The sequence below is a fragment of the Tribolium castaneum genome, chromosome 3 (assembly GCF_031307605.1).
Source record: "Tribolium castaneum strain GA2 chromosome 3, icTriCast1.1, whole genome shotgun sequence".
Taxonomy (NCBI): Eukaryota; Metazoa; Arthropoda; class Insecta; order Coleoptera; family Tenebrionidae; genus Tribolium; species Tribolium castaneum.
Window position 1 is genome coordinate 19,477,815 of NC_087396.1, and position 22,272 is coordinate 19,500,086.

The 22,272-nt window shown below is 36.5% G+C and overlaps 1 protein-coding gene and 1 long non-coding RNA gene across 8 annotated transcripts in view; one reads left to right on the forward strand and one right to left on the reverse strand.

Moving 5' to 3' along the window:
* The window catches only part of pros (prospero), a 72,751-nt gene that overhangs the window by 29,044 nt on the left and 21,435 nt on the right, over positions 1–22,272 (forward strand). For 3 of the 7 annotated variants that reach the window (XM_015981480.2, XM_015981484.2, XM_015981483.2), the window contains exons 1-2: positions 5,227–5,345; positions 10,690–10,743. The gene's annotated coding sequence lies outside the window, so the exon portion shown is untranslated. Of the gene's footprint in view, positions 1–5,226; positions 5,346–6,609; positions 6,751–10,689; positions 10,744–22,272 lie in introns of those variants that run through there. The other 4 variants (XM_008194505.3, XM_015981485.2, XM_015981481.2 and 1 more) reach the window with 3 other exon arrangements.
* Positions 5,528–6,699, reverse strand: LOC135265584 (uncharacterized). Its single transcript, XR_010333304.1, has 2 exons — positions 6,609–6,699; positions 5,528–6,526 (listed from the first exon to the last, which is right to left on the reverse strand). It is a non-coding gene; the product is annotated as an uncharacterized LOC135265584 (long non-coding RNA).

Consider the following 22,272-nt stretch of genomic DNA (forward strand, 5'->3'; position numbering starts at 1 on the left):
AAGCCATTATTTTAATACATAATAATGACTATTTAAGCAACAAGGAATGTAAAGACATCATACTATTTTGAGTAGTTTTTGGTACAAGTTGCCTCTGTAGGTAACCAAGCATAAAAAATCTAAAAATTTTCCAAAACTTAAAAATGGGAACTCAAGAAAGCTGCTAATGTCGCTTTTCTCTATTTTCACTCTCTAAATCTAGTTTTATTATAAGAAATGTTAATCTGTGGTTGGAAATGAAAAAACCGAATCAGAAAATTATCACTTATGTGCGAATATTCTGACACAGCAAGAAACTGTTCTATTCAATTCTATATCATTAAAATACTAAATTTTTAATTTACTCCTTTTATTTTCCAAGGAATGTAAATGACACTACTATATTTCGCTGTCAAGCGGAAATTAATAAACGAATGTTATTGACCATTTATTTGTTATGTATCTGAGCATCTATGGGTTATTTATACATTATCGGGAGCAGCAAAATGTTGTTATTTTAGTTCTTCGATCAGAGATTTTATTTTATTACCGAGTAGCTGGTAAATTTTAACAGAAAATCTTCTGTACACAAAAGTAATACAGTCTACTTGTCGCCGAAATAATAGGTCATAGTGTTGTACTTCTGCTTTTTAGGCCTTCGTTTATTTGAAAATTTGATCTTATTTATAAAAGTTCTTTTAGTTTAAATTAGCATATCATGACAAATAATTTTTTTCAGCCTACAGTTTTTATTATTTACTTAATTAAATTTAGCCTTTTAGTATATTCAGTGAAATAATCAATTACATCTTCATTTTGGATCAGTTGTTCGTGGCTTAGGTCAAGTATGAGTTTGAGAAAAACACCTCGTTGTTTTGACGAAAAATTTATTTTATAGTTTATAGTAGTATCCATTACTTTTAGAACTTTTTGTTCTAAACCCTATGCCAACTTTCCTATTACAAAGTAAGGAAAGTCCACAAAAAACAATCAAAAAGATATTTTAGGGAGTAAAGGTTGCATAGTTATTTTTTTAAGTCGTTTTCATTTTACTTGAAAGGTATGACTCGTGTTATTTCCTATCATGTAAAATCTGTTTTTTTTAAACAAACATACCAAACAATTTTAATGCAAGCACTACTAACAAATTCACTTATGGTCATTATAATAAATACTAGTGTGTGGTATATTTTAAAAAAAATGTTATAAAAGCCGCAGCATAAAGATTACCAGAACACAGAAACAGGAACAAATTTCGCACCAGTAGAAGTATTTAGAACTTGCCCCAACCATGAGCACACTTCAAATAATTAACAGAAAATTTCTAAGTAATCTTCATAATACTTGTTTTATTCTTCACGGAATAACTTCCGTGAAGAATTTTCAACGTAAATCTCTTTCTTCATTAAAGTTTTTGTGCGAAAAGCTCATTTTTGGCCATGAAATTCCCTTATACTGTCCCTATTAATCAACACATCAAAGACTAAAGTGTGACAAAGTTAAATATAGAAACATAAACGAAGTTTTTAACAAAATTTTTAGAAATAAAACCAAAAAAAAACAAAATTTGTGACCATGGAATTACACTTAAATTATAATTAAAGATTAATAACTTAATTCCTGCGTAAAAGTAATTACTTCTTTAAATAATTGTTTAGTTAATTGTATACTATTATGAATAAGATGATTTTGAACAAAAGTTTCAAATTTTTTTTTTGAGTTTTACATTACACAGTTTCGGCTACTCTACTAGTAATGACTTTTTCTTCTAATTAAGCAGACTTGCACTTGCTGTGTGTTATTCCAGCCAGTCCAAGATGATTAAAAAAATATTTGCAGAGCATATTTTTCGTAGATAACAGTTTTATGGTCGTTTCTTGAATACTCGGCCCCACCTATATCGAAAATGAAATGAGGTGAATTCATTAAAAGGCCACAGCAGTTAGTTTACTTTGTATCACGCTAAGGGACCCACACCCGCCTAGAGAGAGCCACCGCTCCTAGAGACATCTCACGGGAGCCGCACCTCATCTACGTAGTGTCCGCAGTGCTAATTTACTTACATTCTCGTCGGTTCCTATCAGTCGCCTCATCTGCACCACAACTTTGCTCGAAATGTATGAAAAAAAAGTTATTTATGAGGGCGGCGGCATTGGGAATTGTAGAATTAGAAGTGGCAAAGCACGTGCTACGTTACGCTGCATGATTACGGCATCCGTTCCGTCACGCGTCGGAAATTCCGCAACCCTTCACAAGACGCACGTCTTAAGAAAGCGGTCGGAAGCCCACATATGCCACTTTATTGTCTCTTACGCCTTCAGTTTAATTCATCTTCAAACAATTTTGGCATTTTTATTAAAATATTAATGAATTGCGTTAATGGGGCCCAGTTTTTGCTCATTAAATAATGCCACGGTTTAATTTTTCGCTGGAATCAAGCGAATATTAAAATAATTATGAGTACTAAATCCGAATAAACATGTGGTTATTTGTGCCAATTGTATAATTAATGATGGTCCGATTCAAAAATTTTCATTGGGTGGACTTAATCTCTACACTTAATGCGAACAATTTGATTGAACTGAAAATAATTACAGGTAAAATATAAAGGTGCCAAAGTCCGATACTTTTATATGAAAATTGTAATCAATAATAATAACAACAATAATCCGGTGGAAAATTCTGTCAATCATTATCCTGTTTACACATGGCTTAGGATTAGAGGCTGTAGCTTTATTAACGATGCTGTAATTTATAGGAACTCTCCTACTCAAGATTAGAAAAACTGTGATAAGCATATTGACGGTTGTGTTAATATTGTTCCAAGAACGTTCACAGGTTTGGTGGTCGGTATGTCTCCACCAGACCATAAGGGCACGCGTCCTATCGTAATCACTGAAGGAGAACATCTCAACGGTCTCGTGTCTTATTCTGTTGTAATTCAAGGGCTGCCTCGAAACGAGTCATATGGCAATTTAAAATTAGCCGTTAAAAAGTGGGGGTTGCGTCTTCTAAGATGATTTTAAAAAATAAAGGGACGTTCAGTTCCACAAGAACCGTCCATGTGCCAGAAGGAAGTTTCGGAATTATTTTCCTTTCTGCGTTATGTTAGAAATCGGTGTGCATTATTTAATTTGTGATAGTAGGCAGTTAATTAGACATTATCAGTAAGTATGACTACAATTTCATTCAAACGTAATACTTAGAACTTGTTACAATTTGTTTTATTCATGAAGGGCTAAATTATCAATCAACGTTATTTTAGCAGTATTACCTAAATCAAAAGTGAATCAAGATGCATTATAAATATAACGGCAATGCCATTCTTCTCACCTATCAATTAGTTTTCAGACAGATATAGGTACACCTTCGTTTCAAAGATACAATAATTCAAATTTAATTTAAGCCATTCATAGCTGCATTTCCATTCATAGCAACTATTTATAGAAAATTGTTTCTAAACACCAAATTAATTTAAAATTTATCCACCCATATAGCCATAGCATAATGAGCACAGCGTGGTATAATCCATTGAAATTAAAATAATAAACAAGAAACACGACATTTTTTATTGTACTGTGATTTTACGGTGGGGGTTAGTGTAATACCCAACCTCTATACCACCCGTTTCTAAAAAGAAAATAATTATCGTTACAAAATTTATTGTCAGGGCCACGCTGTTAATTTAGTGTTTTGTTCTTAGTTAAAATTCCTCTACACAAAATTGTGTGTTATTTAGTTAGAATCTTAAAAAAAAATGCAGAATATTGTTAGAGTGTCGTTTTTTTCGTTTTGTCATTGTCATTAGTTATTTTTCGTATTGTTTTTGATAGAAAACTGGTGGATGCGCCATTTAGTTTGCGTAAAATTGGTGTCAGTGGCTTGAAAGAAAATTAATTATGATCAGTGATTAATTGTGTTTAAATAAGAAGCCTCCATCCGTAAATTTTTGAAAAAAATCAATTGGAGGTGCGTGTATAAATTTCATATTATTGACTTTTGAGCAGTATTAATGGAATACATTAAGAAAATTGGGCTTGAACATAATAATTGGAAAATTAAAAACTGTCATCGTGCGGTCCGAGATGATTAATTAAATTTGATTTGTTTGCCAACAAAACAATTATCCCGTGTGCACAAAAAAGCACGATTAACTAGTAAATGTAAATAATAAATAAATTAGCCGAACGACATGAATAAAATCAATATGAAATAAAAAATTCCTCAATATATTTGTGCATAATTAATAAAAAAGGTTCAATTTTTATACCACTCAATGAACACAATGTAAAACCGTAAAATGTATTAATAGGTGTCATTACGCTACCCATTGAAAAAGTGGAACTGGGAAAAAAGTGCAACTTTTTTATTTTTTAACTGCACAACTCTGGACACCTGTTGTTGGCTGCTATTGATGGAAATCAATATTCTGTCTCAGTTAACATACGCGCTAGTTTAAGCGGACGTTGCATATCGATGCTCATACGATGCCGCCCCCAATAAAATAAAGAGCCGGAGCTTGTCTTCGAGAAAATTAATTGAATTATTTTGGTCACCAGATGGCCACTTTGCCAATTAAATCGCGACTATACATTCAGCAAGAAATACGAGATGACCCACCAAACCCAAGCCGTAATTTACGCCAAGAGGCTCTGACCATCTTCCAGAAAAGAAAAAAAACGTTTCATCTATTTTAGAAATCGAACAAAAACGGAGACGAAAATTAATGTTCCTATTTTTTTTTTGTTATTAAAGCAAAGTCATCTGTTTTTAGCGAACTTATTGTACTTAGGTAAAATATGTAATCGTCTCTAAAGTGACTGAAATAGTCCAAAAAGTTGCACGTGCGTAATCTTGGTTGCATAGTATTATATTTTTTAGAAAACGTACAGTTTTTTCATTTTTTTCCGCTCATATTGTTTTCGTTTATCGAATAAAACTCCATTTGTGAAAGACATTCACCTTTAGTGCCTTAGTTCAGATAACTATTGAACTTGAAATTATTGGATAAAAAAATGTAGCTGGACGAATCGACCTTTAATGATTCATTTTCCAGTGGTTTTTATTCTCGTCCTCGATTGTAAATTAATAAATTGTTGAATAAAGCAAAACTTTGGTTCCGTCACGCTCTTTCAGTCGTCATGACTCATGTGTTAATTCAGTAAGTTGAGCCGGTGTCCGCAGGACTTGAGAGGGAGCCACCGCTCGGCATCCTTGGCGTCGCGACGCTGCTCATGCGTCCCCCCACTCCTTGATAATGCCTGATAGTGTGCTAGAAGACGGGCATTCATTGCTATGTATCCCAAGTGTCATGATTCCTATATTAAGTGTTCGCGCCTTTTTAAACTTTAAGAACAAATTATAAGGTAAGACAATAGAAATATTTTTCTCTAGATCCTTGCACTGTCCTTTGTTTTTTTTTCTTAAAATTTTCCTTAATCCTCACACTTCTTAAGTTTGCGGCAAGTGAAAGTGAAATGAAAAACGTGCCGGTTGTCGAAGCTGGGTAAATAAAGTTAATTGTAAATGGGAGTGTCAATAAAACACGAAAATTAAAAAGCGTTTAATTAAAAAAAATGTGTCCCCAAATTGCGCTAATTAAATTATTGGCATTAAACGTCAATATTAGGCTATAAAATAAAAATGATCAAGTGAACAGGAATAAAATTGTGAGTACACAAATTAAAATTCGTGTTCGGGTTTAATTTTTTTCGGGGATTTTTCACGATGGACATTATTAAAAAAGTGAATGTGTAAAGACTGTTAAATTAATTAATTGCTAATACAAACTCCTTAGTTCGTTTGCTCACGTGAAGCTAAATTTAAAAAAGGTTTTCGCTGGTGAAGTGTCCGTCGATTCCCGAGCACCCGAGTTTACCACAATTCTTTTCCATTTATTATTTAGTGTGTAATCTCAAATCCTAGAATAATATTTTTCCAATAGCTATTCCATCGATTCAGACAAAACCATCCCTCTTTCAATACAAAACTACTAAAAGCTTGATTTAAAGTTATCGAACCATACTTCAGTTTTCTATCGCTTCGAGTTTTTTGTGCTTATTGTGGAGAGAATCCCGATATAAAAACAATGAAAAACAGAGCCATCAAGCCAAAATACGCTGAAGTATGCCTCGATGGTGTTTGTATTTCTGACTGCACGTGATTTGTCGCAAATTTTTCCGAAATGCAAGTCCGGGCCTGGCCAAGTCGCGCCGTGCCGCTGCCCGGAACGGCTCCGGGCGCGGGCCGTTTTCCGGGCGCGAAGAGCGTTAATAAACAATGAAACCGAGAGTCGTCCTTTAAAAATCTTAGTAGCTACTTAAAAATACGACTTAATTAGGGCTTCCCCTCCGGGGGCGTGGCGAGTCCGGGGGTGGGGATGGCAGACGGCGGCGCGCGTCGTTCCCCTGCGACGTCTTGTGTCAGTCGTCGGCAGGCCTCCTGCAACGGCGCCGTCTTTCCCCAAAGGAGCGCCTTAAACCCATGTCTTAGCTAGACGCCTTCACTCCTTCGGTATCCTTCGTGGCGTAAGGACACGTTCAGAGTCCTGCGCAGGATAACCAACAACTTTGCCGACGCTCAACTCTATTCAGACTTTGACTCCGGGACTGACTCGACTTATCACTTACCCCTAACACTTGTGTTTGTGCTTCTGAAGCGGCCTTCTTCGGGAGTGTGGCGCGAGACTTTTCCTTAAACATCCCTGGCTTCGACATGGACTTTAACATTTTGTGATGAATTTTGTTACGGATTATGTTATGTAGACTTAAGGTAATTCTTGCATGGGTGTTCAAGTGCAGTGACCACACAACTAAACTATACAAATTTTTGTTTTTTTATTCCCTTATCCTGCCACAGTGCTACTTTGGATCACAACTATCCGACACTTTGCTTTTTGCGATTTTAAATTTTAAATCAAAACATTCTCGTTTAATTTGAACACAAATATTCCGGAATACAAGAGCGAGTCAATTGTGGTGCATTTTAGATTTGCTTTGATACAACTAAAATTTAGCCTAACATTTGCTAGTTCTGTATTTTTTTTATTATAAAAATAATCAGCGATTGCATTGTTTAACTTGATCTTGACAATTTTGTTAAAATTTCATTGTAAACTATTATTACCAGTTTCCTGGTTGCATCTAAGAAAATTTCGGAAATACACAAGTGACTCATTTGTAATTTTACCGTAAATCAAAAGTCTACATTTAAAAAAATACGAATTGAATCGTTTATTTTAGAAAAGGACTAAGTTACATTTTTGACCATCGTTTGATGGAACTTCATAAAATTAATAAAAAAAAGTGATCAATTACTGGAAAAATCATGTTTTTTTCGTTTTTCTCAAAGCCATAATAACTTAGTTAATCCCATCAGACGATGCAATTGATTTTTGAATTCTGAATTCTACTGCAACGCGGAAAAAGCCAATTTTTGCTTACCGTAGAGACGGTGATTTAATGTTGTGCTTTCGCCACCTAATTTCGACTGATCGACTTCCCCTTGCTTGTCTCGGCTATATAGGTAAGAACCACCCTAATAGCGTCCGTTATATCAAAAGAACAAAGCCGTAAACGGAATGAAGGGTAGTTTTGCTTTATTCGCGATCATTGTGTAAACCCGTTTTGCCCAAGTTAAAAATGAACCTAAACCAGGGGAGTCGACCTGGTGATCAAGAAATTCGCTGTTGCATGCAAGCGGCTGATGTGCGGGACAAAATGTGTGCATTAAAAAAAATAAAACTGATATGAAGCGAAAATATTTTGTTTTAGCCTGCGGTGGTTGACTCGGTGTATTTTTAATTACATAGGCAACCCATAATACACACATGTGGTATAACGAGTAGCGGATGACCTTGTAAAAGCAAACCCCAACACCCCGTAATAAAAAGCAAACAGAATTTTATTTTATTAAAAAATAACTGATCAACGTGGCGCGAGAATCAACCGAAAAACAGATTACACACTCACATAATAATGCTGAAAATTAGCTTTGATTACACAGGCCGCTAAAAATTTATTCGGGCGGCCAATATCCGGGTTAATTATTAAATACAATATCTGTTTCAATTACATTTATATTCACGCATATTTGACACTGACCTACCCCATGTGTACTACAACAATGCGGAGTGTAAACAAGAACTTTGCGAATTGCTACTTGAACACTTGCGCGTTTTTTGGTGGCCGCCGGTGAACCAATTTCCTAAATTAATAATGTTTGAATTAAAACGGTAATTAATCGGGTCCCAAACTATACGTTAATGCATTTTGGTTTATAACTGGCGATATCAATCGACATTGAGCATCAATGACACCCCCACCCTTTGTACATAATTTGGTCACTAGTTTACACATTATGGTTAATTGCGGTCAACCACACAATTGTTCATTAAATGTTACGCGTCAGTACACGTGCATGACACGTGTAGTGCGAAATGCAAACACGGCCGGTGTGGGCCGCATTCTTGGCCACTTTTCTTGTTTAATTGAAATAGCGCGGTGCGAGGCGCAGTATGTGTTGCCTAGATAAGGCCGAGTGCGCTCTTGGTTGTCTATGTCGGTCGGCTGGAAAATTGTTCACAAAAATGGGGTTTTACTGGGTGCGTGTATGGATGTATGAATTTCTCACGTGGCATTAGTTGCAATTACCGGTGAACATATCCGGTGCGGAAATAGCCCGCGCCCGCCCCATACGCAAGCGCACGCAATACTATCACCACTTACTGTTTAGACTTACCACCCGCTAATTGCTAATGTACATATTGCATTTACAACTATATCACGACTAATCACTGATTCTGACGGCGGAAGGTCACGGGAGACCTTCGCTGGGTGAATTATTTTCGTCCTGCAACGCTTTTGCCTATAATAAAAGGTGCGACAATCATGTTCATAACTAATGTTTTATGATATAACATAAACTTTCAAAGAAAGTTTTATTACGATAGATTAAAAATAAGAATAGCATTAGATAGGGCCATTAATAACCAAGCAACCATCACTACATTCAATATACTTTCACGCAATCCCATGTCATACATACCTAACAATAACAATAAGGCGATAATACCCACATCAAGCTAAGTTGCTCAAGAAGACGACACATTTTCAAATACCTAAAGCAAAAGCATACATTTTTATTTACTCTTGAAATCGTTTAATTTTTTTTAAGTAATTCGACTAATTAGGTATTAGACAAAATGTATTTGGCTTAATAAATATAAAAAAATCCATGCAATGAATAAATTTTTAACAACGCTTTAAACCACAATAACTTTTTTTCTCAAATTTTATAAAAATACCACATATGTTTGCTTTCAACTATAGCGAGAGCAAGGTAATTCATGGAAAATCAAAGATATTTTAATAAATAAATTATTACAGTTAAAAATTTAATGATAACAGCTATGACCAAAATGCCGACCAAGTGCGAATATATTTGTTCTACAATTATTAAAAAAAGATACCCTTGTTCAGTTTTTTGTGATAAATTCACGCTTATTTGTGAAACAAATACGAATTAATAGTTTACTATGAATGTTAGGTACTCACAACTCCATTCCGGTTTAACAGTAAGATGTTGCTAAGTGCGTAACTATTTTTTTAGCTGCAATATTGAAAATTTCGTACCTTTGTTTTTGAAAATAATGGTTTGTTATTGTCTGTTATTTATTACTATTATTATCTTATCAGTTATTATTTTATTAATTATTAGAGAATAAAAAGTGAAATCGCTACCTCAAAGCTTTACTGGTAAATTTTAACAAATCATAATTGAGGGTTTTCTAAAATCTGTTTTAGTCAGGATTGTGATGAAACTATAGTACTTAGTTCGGTATCCGCTTTCATATAAGTAGAATAGATTAATAAAAAATTTTATGAAACTTTAATACTCTTATTATTAGACTGTGACGCCAATGCAATTACCATGTATGTAATAAACATTAATTTTTTTTTCTGCCTTTATGCAAAAATTAGATGTCAGAATAAATTTTTATTCATTCGTTTCTAATGTATTGGATTCAGTAAGTAAAAAAAATTGTTGAAATAATTGGCACATATAATGATGATAGTTAGACATAATAATAAGAAATAAACATTTTTTCTAAATTTGAAGACTGCAATAATTTCCCTTTAGCCCCACAACTTGTTATCTAATCAGTGATGGGATATAAATATCTAAATTTCCCCGTCCGCATTAAATATTACCACGTGTCGTTAATTCTTGGAAATGTGCTAATTAGTTTCGCCCTGAACAGACAAGCAATTGCGCTAGTTATTGCAGTGTTTCGAAAGAGATGCACAGAGCCCTATAAATAGACCGAACAAAACTGTAGTCTGTACACCTTTAAACACGTCAGAAATCTAAAGAGGTTAATTCGGTATTGATTAAATAAAATTAGAAATTTAAATTTTCATCATGCGGGTCGAAATCTTTCGACAAACAAAAAGAAACCTTTCACGTATTGTTAATTTCGCATTGTCCTAATTTAAATGAGGATGAAGAAACATTTCGGTTCAACAACACCACTTATTACATGCAGCCATCTGTTTTTTCTATCGCAAGTTTCAGCCGAAAGTAATTTGACTCAAACATCCTCCAGATAAATGCAGATAAAACGAGAAATTCTATACAAGGGGTGGAGGAGCTGATTCGATATATTTTGATCAGTTTGAAGAAGTGACTAATTATGTGTTTCTTTTCCAGACTAAGTAAATGGAATCAAACTTATCAATACCAACCCTCCCTTTCAAATAAAAGGTAAGTTTTTGTTCCTTTTCATTTTTTACTGTTTTGATTAATTTTGAATAAGTCCGCGGAAGCGAGTAATTTCAAAGCAAACCGAGTCCTTCAAGAGTAAAGGATTAAACTTTCAGAATCTAAAGAGGCTTTTAAGCGAATTCGCGTTTTGAGCGGGGAGGCGAAGTCACTTTTATGTAGGCCGGGTTCGATTAGAATAATCAACGTAGAAGAAATTAACATTTTTAAAAATGATAATGTACCATCATAAAGGAAACGGAAAAAGTCGCGCTTATCGCGCTGGTGGCGATTGCTCCTAATTGGGATTTTTGCAATTAATTAGCACTCGATCCACTGAATTTGGGGTGCATCAGCGTCTGCGACCGTACAAGCCAAATCAATGTAATTATATCGTAATTCGATAATCAGATTTATCCGTTCAAGGCTAATTGGTCATAAACCAAATAATGAACGCTGTGTGACCGCAGCTGGCCGCGGTCTCAAAAATCGAAAATTTCAGAAGTGCCAGCGATCTTCATTTTATAAAGCGAATCCTTATAAAGTTTTCATTGGAGACAAGTCTTCCGTGACACGAGGCGTGGTTTCACTATGAAGATGTTAGATAATTCTTAATGCGCTTCTTTTATATTTGATGGCGTGTCCGTCCGAAAAATCAATAGTCGGTTTTATGAGACTACGAAAAATGCCGGCGATTCCTCGGAGCCAATCCTGCTATCAGAATCGAATCTTTATCGAATCGTCTTCTCTTCCCTGTCTCGTCGAGCGCACACCTTCCAAGTTTCCGGTGGGATTTCATTGGTCTGAACGAGTCAGCAAGCGCGAATCAAATCTTTTTACATAACATGCTCATTACAAAACCTCATTTTCTACTTTGTTGTCTTGATTATGGGAGTGATTAGCGTATGGCGTCGCAGCATCGTGCCGTGACAATAAGGTTATGGACCTGTTGACCATCTACTATAGATCCTGTGCCATTATGAGAATCCAACAGAAATCGCTTGATAACAATCGCTGTTTTTCTATAGAAAATTGCTCGTTGCTAATGAATGCCGCGACCGAGCTGAACTTGCCAATTCTTTTATCTGCAACGTTCGTCACAGTGTTCCCCTAAACAAATCATCCTTTTCACAATGATGCCCACTTGAAGTGGAAACTTATTTTGCAATGGTTGTTGCATGACGATTAGCTGAAAAAATCTAGGACGTAATTGTGAATCTAATTAAAATCTGAGGTAAGAGATGTAAATTTCCTGTTGTCCGGACAGGAAGCACGCTAGGATGGAGACATTATTGTTTGAATATATTGTAAGTGGGACTTGGAAAAAAGTTCCACATTCAATGGACAAAAGCAAGAAATTGCAAATTATAAACAGGAAAGAGATAAGGACGCTAAATTACGATCTGTTTTGTTGATTGCAACCACATTGCCTCCATCATTTATTTTATTCAATGCGAGACCCAACAACTGATGGGCGCAGGACCTCATTTGCGGACCTGCCTGCAATGACGAAAGCTTCACCTTTGTTCATTTTCTCCCGATTTCAAAATTTTTAAATCACAACTCTCATTCATTATTAATGTTTTTACACTTTATTCTCTTATCGTCTTCAATTTTCTTGTCATTTATTTTTTTTTATTGTAAAACTGTACGGAACCATTTTTATGAAAATAAATCTTGCCGGATTTATTACCTTCTTATTACCTTAAGTCAGTAACTAACTGATCACTGAGGGCCGGTTCACAAAATAATTACTTGAAGTTTTATTCTAAAAGGATATGATCTGACCTGATGTATTTTATAAAATTTGTTTTTCGATTTTTTGACCTTTGTTATTTTATATAGTTTTTTTTAATTCATAAACAAACTATACCTACAATTTCCACCACATTTATTTCCAAACTGCAATCTCCAGATAACATTTGGAAAAAATTTGCTAAAAGATGACAGTTTTTTCGCGTTCCCTGAAAAGTTAATAAGGAGATTGTACACTTCAGATTTTTCTAAGTTTTTCTAATACTATAATAAATTTTTAAGAATTAAAATCAATAACAATTAAAAAAATAAATAGATTTATGTAGGAACACCGCGTGAAGTTAAAATAACTCAAACAAAATTTTACAAAAACACAATTTTTTTTGTGATATTTAAAAAGTCATCACTGGAAAATTATAACTTGCGCTATACTTTTTAACAGATTATTTATTTCGAAAAACAGAACTATATAATTACACCCTCATTTTTTAATATATTTTTTTTAATACTTATAAACAGTTCTTTTATTCTTCTTCATAAAACTAGTATTTTTTCAATAATTAAAAGTGTTAGCAATAGTTTGAATATTTGAATATTTAAAATTGACCTTACAAGTTACATCTCACTACTGCTTGCTTTCTACCTGAAAGTATATAACCAGGTAGCAAACACCTTCAAATGGGTGATCCGTTTCTCCGAAGTTCCAGTCATGACGCTAGCTCCAAATACGGAGCTATAGACCCACACTGCAGCCATTGAATCGCAGTCCTCTTCTGGAGAAAGCTTTGGTCACCTTTTTGTTTTTAGATAAATTAATTATTTTAATAATGCATTACTGAATACTTCTTAAAAAATTCACATTAAATACTTAAATAAATATGAGCCCAAATATTTTACTCATACTCCAAATTACCAGCAATTAAATTTTAGCTAAGAGGTAATTACACAAAATTTTATTACAAGTTGTAATTTTTTTAATGAGAAGTATCCACGTGTTTTCATCATTCAAAATAAATACGACGTACTGCTACCCGAATAATTTTTAAACATATTGTTTCAAATGTTTTGTAAATAAAATAGTGTTTTAAAAACGCTGAAGCGAAAACGTTTACACACGTAATTACTGATTGAAATTAAATTTTTAAATTTTATAAACATAAAGCTATTATGGTGAATTAGTTCATTCTTTTAAATATTTGTAATCTCGAATTCGAATCAAATAATAAATCGTAGTTTTTTCATTCCGCCAAAATAAATATTGCACAAACAGGCAAATTTAAAGGGCTTCCCCATTCATTTGATTCCACCAACCACAATTTGCGGCGCCGCGTCTTGTTGCGATACGACCCGATAAGAAGTCTGCATTATTGGCAAAACTAGTAAGGGGTAACGTAAGGGGTAAAACACATCTGCTAGGTAACCCTCCCCTTAAAAGAAATTACCACCTGGTCGGTGCCACGGTCTACAAACAAGGGCGATCTGATCCGCGTCCAGATGTCTACTTGGTGGTTCTTACACGCGCATATGCCACCACATGACTCCTTATCGTCACAAATTAAACGATGACGTCGGAAAACACAAGGAAATGTTTTCACAACCACACAAAAGCAAACATAAAGGAGCCGTTTGACCGCAAAAGATACACATATTCAGAGCGCTTTATCCGAGTTGCGTTTTTCCGTAATTCAATCTGGTACCATTTGTCTGTCCAGATTGCGCTTATTCCAAGATAGCAGATGCGGTGTAGGATGTCTTTTTAAATCGACGATGGGTGTCAATACGCAAAGAAACCACAAAGATATCGAATGTCCATGATCGATCAAATTCCAGACATGGATAGCTTTAATTCCATTATACTCGGAATGATAAAGCTCTTGAAAACACGACAATCCCAGCAATTGGAAGTTTATTATGTCACGCCGCACTTCTTAGGGCTTGAGCTCTTGTCGCTGGCTTTTATTCAGGTGAAAGATGATGACCGATTAGAGGCCCTCCTTCGAAAAATAAGGGGCTCAGCTGGGAATAAACAATCACAAAAGAATGTTTAAGGTCTTTATTGGCACAAGAGGCAAGGTGAGGAAGCCAAGCCAGCAAAATATTTTTTAATTATTTCAGATTGCTCCGAGTTAAGACAATTCATTTGACGGGAAGTTAGATAACAATAATGCGACAACAAACGTATTAATCGCATCTCACGATGACTTCTACAGCGTGAATCCTGGCTGGCGAATGCTTCTCGGAGCGTGTAGTTAGCGGATATCCTTAAATCCACCTATCATATCCGCCTCCGGATATCGCCTCTGTGTGGATTTACGACTGGAAAAAACGCTCTTCATTAAGTCAGCTTAAATATTTACTAGCTATCGAGCGGAGTCAACAAGATAAATTTTGTAGAAAACTACACATTTGACATCAAAAAGGACATAAAAGCATGTGTGAGCTACTTGTGGTTATTATCGCTGACGAGCCCTCGACTGGTTCCGGGCTTTGCCGCGATATTCTCGAGAGGGCGCTTGTGTCACTTTTTACAAGAGCCTATGTGCACAACAATTTAACAAGTTTACCAAATTGCAGAATTTATTAAGATAGTTAGGTCGGGCAAAGTGTTGTGATTAATCTCGGCCATTATAACCACGTCAAGTGCAAATAAGTACAGACTATCGTCCTAGGATGAGTCTACAATGCAAGAGATTCCTCAAGGATTACAAAGGCCAAGTTTAGGGAAACGCGATATTGACAAAGTTTGCGACACTTCGACTCACCGCACCATCACTCCAGTCCCCTCGCAAAACTGGGCAAAAAAGAATTTTTCCCAAATTAATTAGAAAGTTTCTTAACTAATTAAACCATGTCCGAGATAAATTACTTGAGAATTGTTCGATTCGCTGCGATTCCTCTGAATTAATCAAGAAGACACAATTAGAAAGTTAAAGAGCGAGCCGTAACTTTAATTTAATTAATTCGGCCGGACTCACAATACCCGGACTTTAAAAGTACAGGTGGTTCGTGACGTCACCCAAGACGTCACTCTTGAGGGGTCGCCTTACAAAACCACCTGCTAATCTTTACAAACCACTCCAGTCGCCCATGCCGGTTTTCTCCAGACCCAGCATGAATGGGGACCTCCTCTAAGGTGTTTACCTTTTGTGCTTATCTCTCGCACCTGTACGCAGTCGGTGCTCCAAGCCCGCGTACTTTTTCGCCTTTATAAATTATTCAAAAAAATGAGACAGATGGGACGACGGCTTGACGATCGTCGCTAACCCTTTCACCCCCAATTTACATAAATAATGACAAAATTTGACGGCGCAATAATTCCCCCCTGAATATTTAATAGGAACTAAGTCGGAACTTCCCCAAGATTTATCAAGGAAGTGAATAAGTTACAAGCCAACTGTTGCTTCTCGGGGTGTGTAAGGTTTCTTATAAGAAAATCCCGAGGAAGAATGCGCAACAGGTGGATACTTCATGATTTCTTAAGTTGTTTAAACGACGAACAAGGAGTAATGGCCCACCATTAGCTTCTCGGCTCGGCGCCCCTAATAAGACGTTATTAGCCTTTCAATTATTAAACGTCTTGGAAATAAGGCTATACAGCTGTGGCCACAACTGCTCGTTCTTTCTTGAATCATTAAGGAGGCAACAAGCGCCGATTTGCAGCAAACAAACAAATTGCATGTAAACCGGGCTTTTAGTCATTCGTTAAATTACCAAATTAGCTGCCTGAACCTTTTCTCACATTCGTATGAGTGCCATTATTTAAAAAAAGTATTAAAATTATGCACCGTGTCATTTGGTAGTTCCAAAATTAAATTCTTATTTTTTTACAGCTGTCTAATTAGAATTGCTTTTTTTTCGATGTTTTAAGTTCAGTTTTAAAGTTTTTTCATACAGTATTTCAATAAAACATTCTCGTGGTTTCACTAAAATGTTCCATTTCATATTAGCTTACTTTATTATAGAGGACAATTATTGTCTTTTTTGGTGGCTCTATAGCACCTTTATATTCTCAGCCTTGGACTAAAATGTCCACTCATTCAAAATATTTATAGTTTATTTCATATTTTGTAATAAAACGTATATAAGATTTTTTCTGTTTGGAATCAATTAGATTTATGGGTCACTCTGGCCTCCTAATGAATTAAACGACCGGATCAGTTCCTGCAAAGGGTGCGGGGTGATTGATATCTTAACTGTTAACAGTTGCGCGTAAGATTGGGTAGAGCAGTGATAACACAATCGCACCTGTCTAAGGGTGCCTGTCGTAAGGAAACAACGGAAGTTGTTCGGCGGAAACGCGGTGCTTGGCGGAAGTGGGTAAGTAGTGAGCACAATGAGCGGTTCCGGTGGCGTGTATTCATAATGTACGGTCGCCTATCATTGCACGATACTCCTGCGAGACATGGGAAAACACCTAAACACCTCCGCCATCATGCAAGGCGTCGATGCTTATCACGTTTGTGCGCCCTATTAATAATTGATTTTATTCCGTGTCCGGAATTTTGATAGAAAAAGCGTGACTTGTGCCACAGAGAAATAATAATCGCCATTAAATAATGATAACGTTTGCGTGCGTCCGGCGCCGCGAAATTTTCCGGTCGAATCACGGCCTGCTGCATGAATGAAATTCTTAGACTTGATCGAGTAGGCTTGGAAGTCACGTGTCTCCCGGAGCGAATCGCCGGTAAGGAAACAGAGCGAGAAATGTGACGTCAGCGGACGTCTCACAGCCTTGAGACCGTTTTCTTACATGTGACGTCACAACTGAACGCATCACTTGAGACGCTCATGTGACGTAATAAAGCGACCGGCAGATGTTCACGTCGATTATTTGCATGACAAAGAGCATTAAGATTACGCCGTGGCCCGGTGTACTATTATTATTTGTCGAGATCGTAGTGAGCTCCGACAAGGGGGCCGACTTTCTTTTGTTCAAGGAGGGTCAAAAAACGGGGCCCGTGCCTGACACGCGCTTGCTAGATTGTATTTAGTCGAGAGAAGTGCAGATAAAAGTGTAAACGGGAGGCATGGGCGTACCCTGCATCATGAGGCACCCTGTACACAAAAACTCCCAAAAAATTTCAGTGTTTTCCACTTCCTATATTTCGAAAATTAAATACTTCACCAACTAACTTACTAAAAGAAAAAAACCATCATATTTGGCACAGACGGATCAAAAAATTAATTTTTTTATTGTTGAAATTTTTTGTCAAAAAAACGAAATTTTTGGGGACGTACGCCCCTGCGGGCCTGAATGACAGGGCAGCTGCGCTGGAAGAGCCCTTCTCATTTCTGCAGCCAGCTGACTTATTCTCCAGGCTGCATAACAAAGACGGCACCCTTCAAATAAATAGAAACTACATAACCTACCCTTCTTCCCCTTATTACTTCAATTTTTCGCCCCTCCATAATTCTTACTTGTTTAGCTCGTGCTGGCTGACTGGATTTTATTACGACCATCGAAGTCTAAGGGTGGATTTGATGCATCGAGGGTCTGTAGGTTAGGAAAAGGGCGCTTTGTGTTAGATGACTAGGTCACTGGTACCATACAATCGGCCGGTGTATAATTTCATCGGTTTGGCTCGTGGTTCATAAATTACAGTTCCCAAAAATTATTACTTAATAGCTTGAAAACTCTTGAGAGAGTAGAGCAGCTTACGCCCTGATAAATCCAGTCAATGAAAATTAAAAGTGAAACACAAATCCAACCGGTGTTTGTAGCGAATAAAAAATAAAACGGCGAAATAAAAATAAAATTCATTTTTAAAGTGCTACATATTTGATGAAAATATTTTAAATAATATAAATTGACAAATGGTGCTCGCCTACATTAAATCGGTTGTAAATTACCTAGCAAAATAAAAACGTTATCGAGCAAGACCTGTTGATCGTCGATATTAATTAAAATATAACCTAATTTCACCCCTGCGCTCATTCATATAAAAATTACACACTGATACATATTAAAAATACGTTTATTGTGATGTAATCGCGCGAGGGACGTGACGTCACTTTGCATCTGCCGATGTTTTGGTAAAGTGAACCCTTTTCTTAAGGTGCAAATCTTTCAGGTCAAAGACCTAGCAAGTCCCTATTATCCTCTTGAGGTTTCTGCAGGTAAATTGTTACATTCTCAACCATTTGAAGAACGGGTGAAGTTGGAGGATGGTGTTTACAAGACGAAACGCATCTGCTTGCAAAACACCTTGGTTTTGCATCTGCAAATAATATCTTTTGTCGAAAACTAAGGGGTTGGAAGGGTCGGAACCCTTCTGTATTTTTCACCAAATAGGTGAATACATCGCCACAAATGAACCATTTTTCAAACCCTCACCAAGTCTCGAAAATTGATCAAAGTCGCTGTGCGACTTGGTACAGACCTATTTAAATCGCGTGCTTATTAACGAGGTTCTGTGTCCAATAGACTACAACTGCCTGTCATATGTCTAAGACTAATTAGTTCGAAAATGCTGGCTTGGGGTCCAAGTAACGAATGCAATCATCTTTATTACTTTCCAACTATCGGCATTCGTCCACTACGCTTTGCCACCTCCCCCAACCGAAACATATGGTGAATATTTCAAATGACGGCGTAAATAATTAACTAACGGCAAAAAGTCAGGTCGTTGGCCACGTCAAATATTCAACGCATAGCACCAGGTATATGCCACAGCCAAGATGAGGGTTGCACTTTTTAGAACTATCAACCTGAACGCGCGTGGCAGACGCGTAGAAAAAAAATTATAATCTCATTTAAATTAATAGATTAATTTTCTGAAACTACCCCATCAGGTGCCAACCCAAAGCCAGTTAATCCTCAAATTAAAATAGTTATAATCATTAGAATTCACCACTTAAGTATGTTATCTGATGTGGTTCTACACTTTTAAAAAGCATCTGAAACAAAATAATTTGACTCTTTTGGTCTCAAAATAATAAAATATCTTGTGCTGAAATGGTATGCAGTTATTCATTTAAACTGAAGATTGGTTTTGTTTAATACTTTTATTTTTTTATGTGTGAAATCCGGGTTATTGTTTGCAATTTGATTGTGATTCGGGGCAAGTGATTAAAACTTGTCGTTTCTTGCGGGTGTTGTTGGGGGATAAATGTTCGCTGTCTCGCGGCATCAGCGAACGAAATGAATTAATAAATTTCCGGGCTAGTTGGGCCTTGGAATCCGGGATATCGAGCAGGTGATAAAATATTCGGGCGTTCATATGAAATGCAATCGTTGTGTCTGCACATATTGTAGTGAATTTTGACAGAGCCGTTGATGGATGTCGCGGCCGGGTATCGACCAGCAGGAGCAAAGTTGGCGGCCATCGTCCGGCAGCAGCGTGCAAAAATCGCCCGCACACATAAAATTACATGCAAGTCTGGTGCAGGCATCATTCAATTAGCCCTGGGTGTGGCCACAGCTTCGCTTTATAAAACATCGATCGAACGAGCGGTCATCGTTTCAAAAGTACGCTCTTTGATTCCCTCATTGCCGCTTTAAATCGGGCGCTAGCACATGCGCCCGGCTCCTGCTGCTTTCCTCATCCTCGGCTAATTTGCAGCGGCCACCGCGAAAAATGCGTAGATTAACAACGGACGCATCCCCGCGACGGGGTGGCAACGCGCCGCCGTCTAATCGCCGGAAAACGCCGCTCCACCTGGAGCGAGAGATGTTTTCGGGAGCGTCGATTGTTTATTTTTCATTCAGCCGACGCCGAAATTGCCAAATTAAAACGAATAATGGCCATGCATCAAAATATCACCGGATGCGAAATCATCCCCATCTTGGACAGGTCGCCGGAAAGGGGAGCAACGCTGCACACCCCTTTCATAAACACAATTTTTAAATTAGGATTCAAATGGAAGGGCTACTTTAAACAGCAAACCTATGTTGACATTTTTGCTTGCCCAGGCGAAATTTGCATATTCAACATTTATATTCCAACAACAGTTATTGCTTTTTAAATAAATTTTGACCGGAGTCTATTTTACATCATTTTGTTTACGTAGACATAAAAAACACAAAGAATTGCTTTATTTTCAAATTTCAAACATGCATGCAAATGAAATAAAATACTTTTTGCAACTAAAATATCAGCTTTTCAGCCGAGATAAGCCCTCCACTTTTACACCTTACACCTAATTAATGCAAGAATAATATTTTTTTCTAATAACTTGAGAAAAAAATTTGTTGTTGGTAAAACAGAAAAATTCAATTTGAGAAGAAAGACACTTCAGTAGTCGTTAATTACGACAAAAACTAAGCAGAATCCTTTAAGTTATTCGCGTCTAAGGTGATATTCCGGTTTGTGAGAAAGGCCGGCTCCTTAACCTGTTTACTAGTGTCTTATTTGTTCCCCGAGCGAGTGATTTGACCAATAAAACATAAAAATTACCTCCTACTTGTTTATCTGTTGCGCAAAAAATTGCAAGACGGCTGAATCGCTGGTTACTGGCTATGGGTGGGATATTGCACTCCCAACTGTAAAACAGACCAATCATGAGGCCGTTTCAAGTGAACAAAAAACTGTTGTTTGATTATTTTGTAAATGTCGGCCAAACCAGCTGGAATTTCGCTGTTTTCCAAGAAAGTTTCAAGTTTTCTATTACACTTGGGTTCAAAAATCGTGGATAAATTGTAGATCGATTTGTTTTTGATAAAGAGTGGTTCTCGCAATTAGTTCGTGATCAAACTCAAACATTTTGCACGTTTTCAGCACAAACTCAATTGTTTCGCAAGATTTAAAAGTAATTTAAATAATTTAAAAATCTTTGAAAAATTCAATCGGATTTTCTATTAATATGTTGTAAAACAAAACTGTGCCAACAGTATTATTAATATAAAACCATTTTTTTAAGCTTCACCCAAGAATTTTTCTAAACCTTGCTTGTATTAATTTTTTATAGTCATGATCAATAAACTTATCCACTAGATCGGGAGCATAATATCTGACATTAAGTATTAGATACACGTCAGAGTGAGAAACAAAAAATTACAAAGTAGCTAACAGTTTGTTATATTTAGTCTCAACTTAAGTTTAAATATGTAAACAACATTGTAATTGTGCATGCTGTACGAAAGGTGCAATCGTTTTCAATCAAATGTGAGCACGAGTGCAAAAAAATCTAATAAAATAAAATAATGAATTTTATGACCAATTCCGTGCGCATAACGCCCTCCGGAGGCTGGCAGCAGCCCCCATAAGCGCACATTATTGCACAACTAAGATACCTCATTGAAATCAAGCTCACGTTTCCTATTTATTTTCCTTTTGGATACAAAAGAACTTTATTTGGGGCCTTGAAATTTTCAAGTTTAAACATCACGCCTACCACCTGGTTTTTCGAGAATCTTGCCCATAAACCATATCGTAAAAGCTTTATAATGTGTCTTAAGATGGGCCCTCTCACCTGTCTAAAATTTGCACGAAATAATGAATACAGGCGGAGAAAAGTTACATGGTTGCTTACAACAACTTCCGGTGCTTTTACTGGAGGAAATTACCTTAATTTGCCACTTAAACACCATAAAGGTATGAACACCGGTAAACCTCAAGCTGGGCTCACTGACAAAAAGATTTACTGCGGCATTTTGGTAATTCTTGTAGGGCAAGTCAGTACAGATGTCTTATTTACAAAACGGTGTGCGCTAATTTATTGCCCACCGCTGGATCAATTACGGACAAATTGTGACAAAAGCTTTGTGTGCGTAACAAGGGCCCCTTTCAATTTTTCCAACACTGGCGGACGCTCTTTTTCGGTGATTTAGTTTAAATT